Below are 12,147 nucleotides of genomic sequence, written 5' to 3'. Positions count from 1 at the left end.
CAGTGCTTGACAACACTTGAGGCGAAGACAGTTTTCCTAACACCCAATATAACCTCTCCAGCACAATTTGAAGCCATTCCTTCTTGTCCTACCACTTGTTACTTGGGAGAAGAGACCAACGCTCACCTCACTACAACAGCCTTTCAGTGATAAGGTCTCCTTTCAGCCTCCTTTTCTCCAGGCTGAACGGCCCCAGTTCCCTCAGCAGCTCCTCATAAGACTTGCGCTCTAGACCCTTCACTAGCTTCATTGCTCTTCTTTTGCAGCACTTAACGCCTCTGGAGAGCAAGACAGACTATGCAGGACTATCTGCTGGGAATAGATGGTGCTCCTGTGTGCTTTTTTTCTACTCCAGTCATTATTCTTTCTCTCATATGGCACAGAAACATTTTACCTGTGCCTTACAGCCCCAGAGGGAGAGCCAGTGCTGGCACCTTGTAACAGCAGTGCTTATTTCTGCTCTCTAGGCTGAGAAAGGTGCTCTCTGTCTCAACCTCCTTTCCTACCCCCTTGCAGCAATCTAGCTTTCCACTTTTGCCTCTTAAAAACCTGATTACAAAATCAGCACACCTGGAAGCCCATTCCATGTGCTGATGCTTTATCATAAGCACAATGAATCCTCTGGTCTACCAGATATTTTAAAATCCCTGCTTCCATAAGCCATCCTATCAGGTCAGGTCACAGTCCCTAGCAGATGTGAAGTAGGACAATACTGTGTTAAGACCTGGATGTTCCAGAGTTTTATTTACTTTAACTGAATTTCCTAAATTGTCCAGCAAGAGCAAATCAGAAGCCTATGCCTACATTCAAAGTAATCTTTTTAAGGAAGGAGGCAACTTTGGGGTGACCTGACTAGTTTTTCTAGTAGGTAAATCCCCATCCCTGCCTAACCTCTGTGGGCTGGTGCCTGGTGACTGAAGCCATGCAGCAACTCCACCAGACTCCTCTTTGCTTCCTTCCCAGACAGATGCAAGGAGCAGTGACACACGTGGAGAGCATTGGGCATCTTCCCAGTGGACTCCTCTTACCTAGCTTCCTGGACCTGTTGTGGAGTTAGACACCTTTCTCTTTGGTGGTCAAGAGAGCTGTGGTGGATTTGGGCATCCAGCTCTTACACACCTGAATTCAGGTATGATGAATCTCACTACTTTTATTCATAACACTGAATGTCTGTAGTTGCAGTTTGGGAAAGAGGTAGCTCTTTCTCAACTGTTCATTACTTTACAGGAAAGGCAAAATTCACCTGTCCCCTTCTTCTGCTTTATTTGTTCACATGCAGATAGTGTGCTAATAGCTGGCTAAATCAGCCACATGGGCACATCTTCGCCCCCTCCTCACCAAGCAGGAGAGCTACTGCCTGTTTTGCCCCGTTTCTGTAGCTGGATGCTTATGGCAGTGAGGACTGGGAAGGAGAAGGCACCTCTACTTTCTTATTTATTTTATTTCTTATTCTGTTTCACTGTCTAAAACCATTATAGAACTTCAGTGCAAAGTCATGGCCGATTTTCCCTTTCAGTTCTGTCACCATTACTCCACCAAGATAATGGGAGTTACTGCAGATGTAGGGTAACATAGAAGAGAGGAGAAGCAGGGCTCGAATCAATCCAGTGTTACAGTTCAAAGGGATTAAAATGAGAAAGAGAAAGAGAGACAGGAAAGAGCTGAAATGAAAGAAGTTTGAAAGAAACAAAAAAATTGTCTTTGGGGAGCTATTTACTTTCTCCAGGGAGTTTTCCTACTAGATAATCTTTGAGATGGTGGAAACAAGGTATTTAAATCTCTGTTTAAGTACAGGAAAAGGAAGAAGAAAGTAAAGAGCCAACAAAAGGAAAGAGTGCTTTTTTTTTTCTGGCAAAACAATCTACCTCTTACTTAAAAAAAAGAGAACTTGCTGTATCCTACTGATAATTACGCCTTCAGCAAGTGGTCTTTTAAATTCAAATGTATTTTTCTACTGAGAAGCCAACACTTGGCCTTGAATAATCTTCTTTCAATCTGATAATGTTGGATTCTTTGTGCAAAGATAGATAGATAAAATTGTTGTGTTTAGGATGCATTTGAATGTTTACATTTTAGTCATATCTGTGTCCTTGCCTGTGTAGGTCAATGGACCCAACACCAAGAAAGTGTCAATGAGAGCTCCCTGCTGGTCTCAGATTGGTGGCACTGGCACTGTGCCTCAGGACCGAAGCTGCTGCAGTATGTTTCAGGGTACTTTTACGGGCTTCAAGGAAGTTTGCAGCATTTTTAATGCCAGGTGTTGTGTGGCTGAGAGGCCTGGGTCTGGAAACCCATGTGGGTAACAGAAGTGCCATGCCAAAAATGTGGTGCTGTTTAATGATCTGTGTAGGAGAAGTTTAATCCTTTGGGTGCAAGGTTTATAATTCCACAGCGGATTAAGAGCCTTTGCCATTGAAAACTCTATGTTGGTGACTGATTTTTTTATCTAACCTGGATTTGGGCCTGCAAACTGTATTTTCATATGAAAAGATGGAGTTTGGGTATTCAGGTGTTCAAGCTAAGCATGCTAACACAAAGGCACTTTATGCCTGAGGAAAAAAAAGTGGGTAAAAAGAATTTGTCCTAAGTTGAAAAGAGAGTTTTGAATTGGTCCCGAATTCAGTTCTAAAGAGCCAAGATAAAACTGGGCAAGACAGTCTGCCTCTGATTTTATTTTCAGTTCACTATAGTTACAGTTCAGATGCTACGACTTAGCTGCAAAGAAAAGCCTGCTTAACCTGTGTGAGGAGAGTGTGGTTTTCCAGACAGGTGCTATCACTATTGAGAAAAAAGAGCCTTTTTGTGCCTACCACAAGGCTTGCTTTCCTTTCTGGAAATCCCAAACATTCATATATCAAAGTTATTACAGCAAAGGTCCCCTTGCCATTTCTATCCTCTTTAACCACCTTTTGCTTTTAATGCCTGTAAACCCATGGGTCTGATCCTGCTGCAGTGCCAGCAGTGTCCCAGCAAGAGGAACAGCAGCCAGCACTTGTGTAAGGGTGAAGGGATGTGCATGACTGCTAGCACGCACTGCTGCAATGATACCCTTTAGTCTGCCTGCTTGTCAGAGCTCCTTCCAGCCAAGCAGACATTCAGCTTAATAAAATGGGCGTGAGGCTTGTGTTAACCATCCCGGTTATGGCGAAGCATTCCCACAAAGTCTGTAAATATCCACACATCGGTAGCATTGTCCCTGTAAAAGGATTAGCCTCTTTAATTAGATCTATCATTCCCTTTTACGAATGTTTTTCTAAGAGATACAGTGGTAGGAGCGCTGTACCAGCGAAGATAAATTGCCTCCTTTGAAAGAGCGACGTTTCTGCCATTGAGATGGGCTCTTTGCTGGAGTCCTTGTTTTGCCCCATGAAGCTGCCATTCAGGTACAGCGAGGCTGAGGGCGCCTTGTTCAAGCTCAGAAACTATTTGTGAGGCTGTGGCAGACTTGGACTTTCCAACTGGCATAGAGGAGAAAGGGATGCTTGTTTCCCTACTACCAGAGGAGGGGGGTGTAAAAAGAAGGGGGACGGTGCAGGTGGTGCTCCATCAGTAAAATGCTGTTGGAAGAAAAGCTTGCAGGTGCTGGCTCTAAAAATGGACGGGTGCTTCCTGGGCCCGGGGTGAGCTTAAGAGGACTGCCAAGGCCAGACAGAACCGCTCTGTTGCCTTAAGAGTGCATAAAAAAAGATGTTTCAATGCTGTCGTCGGATCTGGGTGGTTTGCCACTGAGGACAAAAAGTCTCCTGTAAAATTGGATTTAAATAGTCCTATCTCACTTGTGCTCTGGGTGACCAGATTCAATTGTGCCGGTGTCCCCTCTGCAGTATGATATCATAGCTTCAGAGGAAGGCTTTATTTAGAGGTCACATTAGTTTGTCCTGTGGATGTAATCATTTTTTGTGTCACAGACAATGTTTTACTGTGAAGATATGGGCCAGATGGCTCAGCCACTTGCAGTCCAGAGTTAAACAGGCTCTTTATTGTGGGTGAATAAACAGAACCTATTGTCCCCTGCTCGTGAAACTCTAGTGTCCACCGCTGGGTAAAGATGAAGTATGAAATTTTCACGGCTGAGGGAAGAATATGCAAAACAACAAGAAAAAAGGGTGTGGGCTTCCAAAACATATCCTCATTGTCTCTTCTGTTTTGTTTGGTTTTTTTTTTCTTGGTAAATATCCGTGAGGTATTTCCATGCCTTGCCATTGTCCAGTGCTGCTAAGTGCTTGGATCCTCCTCATACTCTGCCCCCAGCCTGGTGAGCACCTTCCACCACGACTACCTCTGTGGTGGGGCTGTGGGGCCAGGGAGCATCATCCCAGGATTTTATGCTCCTAGTGCCCTGTACAAGTGTGGTATCTGGGCAGGTAGATCATTGCCAAGTCTACCTCTGGTTATTTATTGTTTTATATCCCTGAAGGCTCCACCTTGGCTGTGACTCTTCCATGAGTTGATAGCACATAGAGTGCTGGCCAGCAAGCAAGTAGAGAAAAGGATATTTTCCTCCAGACCAAAGAGGTTAAATTAATGTTAAATTGATTTTTTACCCCATTTTGTTGCCCTTCCCCCTGCCCCCACCCCAGCCAGCATAGTAATTCATAGCTTTTTCTCCTAAAGAAAACATAGATTTTCTGTTTAAACTCACCCCATCCATAGTTTCCTATATTGCAATGTCAGAAGTATTTCTTTCCTCTTTCTAACTGCAACCAAAGCCAACCTTGACTGGCAAGGAGAAAGTCCCTGACAGGTTTGGGTTCAGTCCAGACCTTCTCAGAGAGTCTGTCAGCCAACTACTTGACAGTATGCAAATGTATGCAAATGGAGGGACATTGGATGAACACCTGCAGAAAGTGTCCATCCCCACTCCCTCTATGCTCTACCTCCTCCACACGTGGGGCTTTGAAATGCTGCTTCGTCTCCCTCTGTCAGTTTATTATGCATTTGTCAGCAGAACATGGGGCTGGTAAAAACCGCGCTCTTTGTCCTGCCGGGCGGCAGAGCCCCATGTGGAAGGGCCAGTGCCAGGAATGGTGCGATGGCTTCTGTCCAGCCCTTGTGAATCTTCCTTTCTGTCTTTTAGGACCTTCCCTTCAGCATCCCAACCCTTTTGGGGTTGCCCGTGTCAAGGAAGGCCTTCTGTTTTCCTGGGAGTAAAGACATCATGTCGGTGGATTCTCAGCCAAACAAAAAGGCTCTTTCTCACCAGCAGCTGGAGTGCAGGGCTGCGAGGGCCTGTGCATGCACCACATGAAAACCTGCATCTGACTCCAACCAGTGAGGGAGGGGGGGAGGGAGGAAGGAAGGAAGGAAGGAGAGGCACCTTGAATAAAGGAAAGTTGCCGGCTGCGTACTTGCTGATGAAGAGAAATGCTGGCTACTGTGGCCGTGGGAGCAGCTGCAGGTCTCCTGTGTGCCCCTGTGGAGTGCTCCAGGAGAGCTGGGGTGTCCAGTGGAGTATGACATGCACGAAGGACACTGGGTGTGTTGCTCTCCTAACTTGAGGCAGCAGGAAAGAGGGAGGGAAGCATTTTTGACTGTTCTCTAAATGGAGAAATGCTGCAATTTGGGAAAGTTTGGGACCTTCATCCTGAATCCAGGCTCTGGATGGTAAAATGGCAGGGTTTTGAGAACATGCTGACTGGATCAAAGACACCAACTCCCAGTCAAAGGGAGGTGTGGGCCCTGCCAAGTCTCGTGTAGCAGCTTCAGTTTTAGAGAGCTAACCATCTAAGCCAGTGGTGACTGGGTCATTTTTCCCATCTGGGCCTGAGGACCACATGAAGACATGGCCCTCCAGTTCCTAGACAGCTCACTGCCTTTGGACTGCCAAATGAGAAACAACCCTCAGGCTGGGATACCAGTAGCCTTGGAAATGCAAGCAAGCTTCAGCTGAAAGCCAGGTGGTTTGAGGCAGTTGGTAATTGTTCCTGCAGTTTAGTTTTGGCTGTGGATGAATATGAAATGGGCTGTTGTGCGGGGACAGGGATGGACAGTTAGTAGGGTACCCACCAGAGCTCCCTGGCACCAGATTTGTCATTTGCTCCCTGGGAATAGGATGCTGAGAGGGACCTGCTCCAATTCTCACTGCACCGTATGGAAATCAGTTCACTCTTTCTCTGGAGAGAGAAAATAAGTGCTCCTACTTACTGGCTGGTTTTTTTTTCCTTCCTCTTCTTATACTTTGGAGCCCAAGGTAGCTGCTTTTAGCAGCTTTAGTGTCCTTTCATTGCTGCTACTTACAGGGTTGTGGCCACTCAGGCAGCAGTAACTTTGAAAAAATGACCCGTCTACACCCAAACAATAACAGAATCCCCCTTTTTATGTTGGCAACGCCCACTGCTTTCTCTTTGCTTCAAGACTCCCCACGTAGACGCAACTGTTTGACCAGCCTTCTCCTGAACAACTTAATTAAGCAAAAGAAAAAGTGTCAGTTTCTGCCAACCTCACAAAAACAGAGCTGTGGGGGTAAAAAGGGGACGCGGCATCAGCCCGCATTCCTCAATGGGCTAATGAAGGGAGACCCTCACTTTGCAGTGCTGCCAGGCATAGCCAGGGTTATCGTGACACACTGCTTCACCCACCGCCCCGGCTGTGGTGGAAGCTGGGGTGACCTGTGGGTGCCAGGTGCCCTGGGAAGCATCAGGTGCTTGGCACGGCGGCAGGCACACGTGTGCCGCTTCGCTTCAGAGTCAGCCCCAGGGAGCAAGCAGTTTAGAAAACTGCCTGAAGAGAGGAGCCCGTTTTTATCTCTTGGGGCTGGGTATGGGCTTAGCAGACCAAACCACTCATGCCCCCACTGCAGAAGGTTTCTCTAGAGACTCCCAGATTTCCCTGTGCCTGTGCTGAGAGCTTGTCTGGGCGCGAATTGCACACATTGGTCTGCAGCTACTGCAAAACCTCCCTTTCCCAAGCAAAAATGCCAGAAGATGATAGAGCTTATTTTTTTTCCTTCAGAGGCCAGATCTGCTCCATGAGAGTTGCAGCATACCCTTCTTAGGCTGTCAAGGCTTCTCCTTACCCAGCCAGCTGCTCTCTGTCCAAGGAAAGGGATGAGGCTCTTACCACAAGTGTTTCAAGGGCCTGAGCTTTCACTGCTTCTTTTCTGAAGGAAAAAAGTTGCTCTTAACCGAGGAAGCAACGGTGGAGCAGAACTGCCTCTGTGAATTATGGTCTCCCCTTCTGTCTTTATCTCCATTAAAAGAGCATAAATTCATTTTAGGCTACAGTTCTGCAAAGGTTGGGGGATGCTTTGACTATGCACAGTGTGCCTACTGCCCCTGAAATCAATGGGCCGGCTGTTCACCCCACACAAGCAGAGCGTGCATGTGGGTCTTTGAAGGACCATGGCTTTATCTGGAAGAGAGTTAGGCTTGGGTAGTTTCTTTTCAGATAAACACCGCATTTTGCTTGTGTGCTGCCCTATTCTCTCCCACCCAGCCACCTTTTTTCTTTAGTTGTAGCTGTAGGCAGTAGTCTGCATACTTTTAAGCAGTCCTCTAGTCCTCAAACCAGACTGGTAAGTTTTTAAGTAATAAAAATCAATAAAGAAAAATGAGTCTCCAAGCCCTTTTAAATGCTTTGCTATATTGTCGTGGGCTCATCTGGTCCTGTTGCCTTCTCTCTCATTTAAGAATAAAGGGAGCCAGCCATCAGAAATTACATTCCCAAAGCACGGTGATCTCTTGTAATGAAGGTGGTTTATACCCTGTTGAATTTTGAGATGGGAACAAAAATGGCAAGTATTAGGGCATGCTTTGCTGGCTGGAACTGTAAATGTAAGGGCAGAACCCCACTCCAGATGCAAGCTAGCACCAAATGCTAGCTCAAACGCCGTCCTCAGTTGCAGTAGCTCAAGACCTGCAAAGCTCCTTCACGCTGACAGATGCAGACACACAAACACATACACACATCAATACGCACGCAGAGTAACTGATGGCATTGTTATTGCAGTGCTTGGGATGCAGTGGCAGGCAATGGAAGCCTGCAACCCCTGGCAAATAAAATTAACTTTGGGGTGCAGTTGCCTGCTGCTTTTATCTGATTACACAGCCATGAGGTGCAGAGGGAACTTTTTAGAGTGTGCACTGGTGCAGATGAGGCCACCATCCTGTGGAAAGCAGTAGAGTCTGCTGCTGGGAGTTGTGCCGGCTTTTCACGGCATCATGAGCTTAAAGCAAAGGGGCATTTGCTCACCAGCATGCCGGCAAAGCCTGTGAAATGACAACTGCTCCAATATTAAAGGGTAAAGAAGTGAGAAACCTTTTTTTGCAGCCTCCGACTGTTTCATTCTCTCAACACAACGGTACAGGAGCGGCAGCCTTTATTGTGATTAATATCTGGGAAGCTTCTTAACAAGACTTAGCTTGATAGGTGGCTCTTGTTGGAGGAAATTTATGGCCTGGTACTTCCTCAGTGAGACTTCCCACGTTGAATTGTTGAACATTACTGACCCTGATGCCCAACACGAGGGGGTGGGGATTTACACAGATGTCTGGTAACTGTGGAAGGTGCAAAAATCCAGAAGAACAACCTGCATTACATCCATTGGAAGCGGCTGGTTAACAGAGGTCAGGGGGAGGCCCGAGACAGTGTGTGAGCCTCAGTGTTTTGGTGCAGTTTGTTTTTTGATTAGTGCAGTTCATGACCGGGCCATCCCACCTGAATAACAATCAGTGTGATTCACAGCGGGCCAGGAGAGGGCAGGGACGCCCGCCGCGCTGCCCATATGGAGCCCAGCCCTGGGAAGTGCAGAACCTTCCCAAACCCAGATGGTTCTGCTTGACGGCTTTGGCAAGGCACCAGCAATAACCTATGATGATATGAAATCATCAAGATCTCGACCCCCCCTTTTCCCCTGCTCACTCTCCCTCCTACCTCCCTCTGATTGTATGTACAGAAACGAAGCCATATGGGAAAGGGGGTGCGGCTGCGGATTAATGAACATGCATGAAATGGAGATCGGCTGCCTCTTAACGATGCAGTCATTAAAACCTACTCTCTCTGTATGCTTTTCTTTCTTTTTTTTAAAAAAATTACATTTTGTTTCATTTTTACCTGACACTATATCTGCCTTCATAAAGAAGACAAGCAGATGGGAGGGCAAGGCTGGGCTGCTTGTGGAAGGAGGTTGTGAGCATCAATCCTCTTGGGCAGGTGGAGGTAAAGTGTTTGGGAGCTGCATAGGAGCTGGTACCTGAACCCACACTGCTGCCATTTCTGCTGCTTGCCAGGGAAAATCTCCACATGCAATGACTAGTTCCCATTAATGTGGTAGCCTGGGTTTCTCGGGGTAAATGAGATAATTACAATAAGCAGCTGCTGGAAGAGCCTAAGTGACACCTTAGAAATAAATAAAATGAAGTCTGGGCCTTTGGCGGTCACCAAGCATCTCGCTGTTTTGAGGGGAGGACAGGGGTGGGATGCAGCTGGGAGGTGCGGAGTGCTCAGGGTGGGAAGGGCAAGACCCGTGCTGGGTCAGCCAAGGTTTATGAGTGCCTCCACAGGAGCCTGCGGACAGGATTTGGTTTGCTGCAAGTAGCTGGGATACTCTGCAGTGAGGGGAAAGAGGAGCCTTTTGACCAGCTGGTTTCAGAAAGATGCGTAGATCTCAGAGCAGGAGGGATGGGGTTTAGTAGACCAAGCGGCTCCAGGAAAGGGGTAAGTTTTAGCTCGAAGGGTGCTTGTTCAGGAGAGCACGTGAAATGGGAAGACAGGAAGCACTGCTGAGAAGCCACCAGCCTAAAGGTCTCCTGTTCTGAACGCCTCATTCACCTGATCCCTCCCAAAGGGATGTTTTATCATCCCTCCTCCCTCATTGCTCTGTGCTAGAAAATTTAGGCTCCATCTATTAGCAATAAAGCTGAGACCTGCACAATAGTTTGTGTTGACTATCACTGTCTTTCTGAGTAAAGTATAACATATAAGTTGGATCCAATGTTTTATTATTTCTAAAATAATTCCTCCCCTCAAAGCAATTGAATTTGTAATCCCAAGTTTCCAAACGCACAAGAGAAGAGACACTCGGCCAAAGAACTAGAAGAAATCATTTATACAAATAGCTTGTACAGTGTCCTTTGAACATTGTGCTCTAAATCTTTTTAGTCTCATGAGTATTCATATTATTTCAAATAATTTGAAAGCGATTTCTTAATGAAGGCTAGAATACCCCTTTTAAACTTCTAAGTGCCGTTGTTCTTCTTTGATCACCTCTATACATTCCATATTCCAGCGCCCTTCTCTCTGCTGCATATTCATGTCCTTGGGATAATTTAAAGGCATACTCACATGTTTGACAGTGATAAATAAAATTCATCCATCATATAGCAGAACCTCTGGGGAAAATTAAATATCCCCAGTTTCAGTGCCTTTACTGTCTGCATGATTATGAATCCTATCCAAAGCTTGTTGAACCAGCAGCAATACTTAATGAGCTGGCAGACTATTCTTGGTTAAAAAGAAAGGAAACATGCAACTTATTTTTGGTAGCTGCAGACAGTGAGATACTGTAAAACTTCACTGCTGACTGCCCATCTTGTTAACCACACATGGTGATTTCTTCTGGGTGCAATCTCAGTATGTCTACAGAAGAAAATGGATGGAGAATCAGGTCTGTGCTCTTGCTCAGCACACTGCCTACCTTATTACTGTGAAAGATGTGAATTTTATATGCTTGCAAGATATAAACATTATGGTTTTGCATGCCTCTCCAGCAGCATGAATCGATTACAGCATCTCACTCCATCTTGTGAAGCTGTGGCGGGAAGGGTGGTTTCCTGTAGAAGACCTCTGCTTGTCCTAGAGACGATGATGCTTAAAAATGCAATCAGAGTATTTCTACCTGCTCCCCATGTCCCAGAAGAGATGTTGGTACCAGTCCTTGCAGGAGCTCTCTGACATAGCAATGCAGCTTTATATCTGTATTACAGAAGGAGAACCAAAAAAGAAGGAAACCTGCACCAGACCCCAACACGTGTCAAGTTAGGCAGGATAGAGATGTGGAGTTGCTCCAGCTTTGGTTGTCCCTAGCAGGCTGGTCCATCTGAAATTTGGGGTGCTGTAGGAAGGGCTGTCACATGAGCCGTGGCACAGGCTGGCTGTGCAGCAAAATGCCGAGCCCCACCTGGCTGCTCTGCCTAGAGCACAGTGGGCTCTTTGCAGTCAGGGTTTATCTGGGGAGGACGGAGGCACTGGTCAGGGATGGGGAATGTTTTATGGGCTTTTTTTCCCTAGCCACCAAAACTAACCCAGAAATAAACTGCACCAGGAGAATAAGGAGGCTTCAAAATCAAGTAGGTGACTTGATGGCAGGATGCTGGGATGCCTTTTTTCTCGGATACTGTACACCCTCACATCCCAGTCTGGTGGACTGAAGAAAAGATAAAGCTTCCTGGACCAGAATCTGGAGCAAAGCAACGCTATGAGCTGGAGCAGGAGGGAAACGTGGTGGCAGGATTTATCTCACCTCCTTCAGGGCTCCTGTGTTCCCTCATCCATCCAAAGGCAGGTGTAGGGAAGGATGGGTGTCTCAGCACGGGACAGCCAATTTGGAGCATGCAGTTCATTTTTTGACAGTTAAAAGCAGGTGTAATGACTCACCAGCCCTCATGATTGTCTGCGGGAAGATGTTATGTGCAAAGAAGACCTTGTGGCTGCTCAGTGAAGGCCTGAGACAATGGTGAAGGGCTGGAGGAGCAGGGATGGGATGCAGGGGAGGGCACAGCATGACTGTGTTTAGCTGTGCATTGCCAAGCTGCCAGCCAGAGGATAGGCAGTGGCATAATCACATAAATCACTGCCGACACTCCTCGGAAATTTACAGCTGACCAGTGAAAAATGAAACAGCCTGACCTTTCACTTCAAGCTACAATGGCTGTGACACTTCTGGCCCCACTCCCCTCCAGACCGCTGGAGAGCCAGTTGCTATAGCTGTGACATTCTCCCTGCAGTTGCCTGAGAAACGTGCTGAAGCCCCTGGCCAACACCTCCCACTCTTAGCATCCTCCTTCTCCAGCACTCGAGATGCTTTATGTGCCGATTCCAGCGTCCGAAGGTGCAGGCGGAGGTTAAGACCTTGTCTCATATTCTATCCCTACTTAGGAGGATCCCTCTTCAATGCTCTCATCCCCGAGCAGTAGATGATCATGTTTAGTG

Source organism: Phaenicophaeus curvirostris, chromosome 1 (genome assembly GCF_032191515.1).
Source record: "Phaenicophaeus curvirostris isolate KB17595 chromosome 1, BPBGC_Pcur_1.0, whole genome shotgun sequence".
NCBI classification, from domain to species: domain Eukaryota; kingdom Metazoa; phylum Chordata; class Aves; order Cuculiformes; family Cuculidae; genus Phaenicophaeus; species Phaenicophaeus curvirostris.
The sequence above is the reverse complement of the archived record's forward strand: the minus strand, read 5'-3'. Positions refer to the sequence as shown.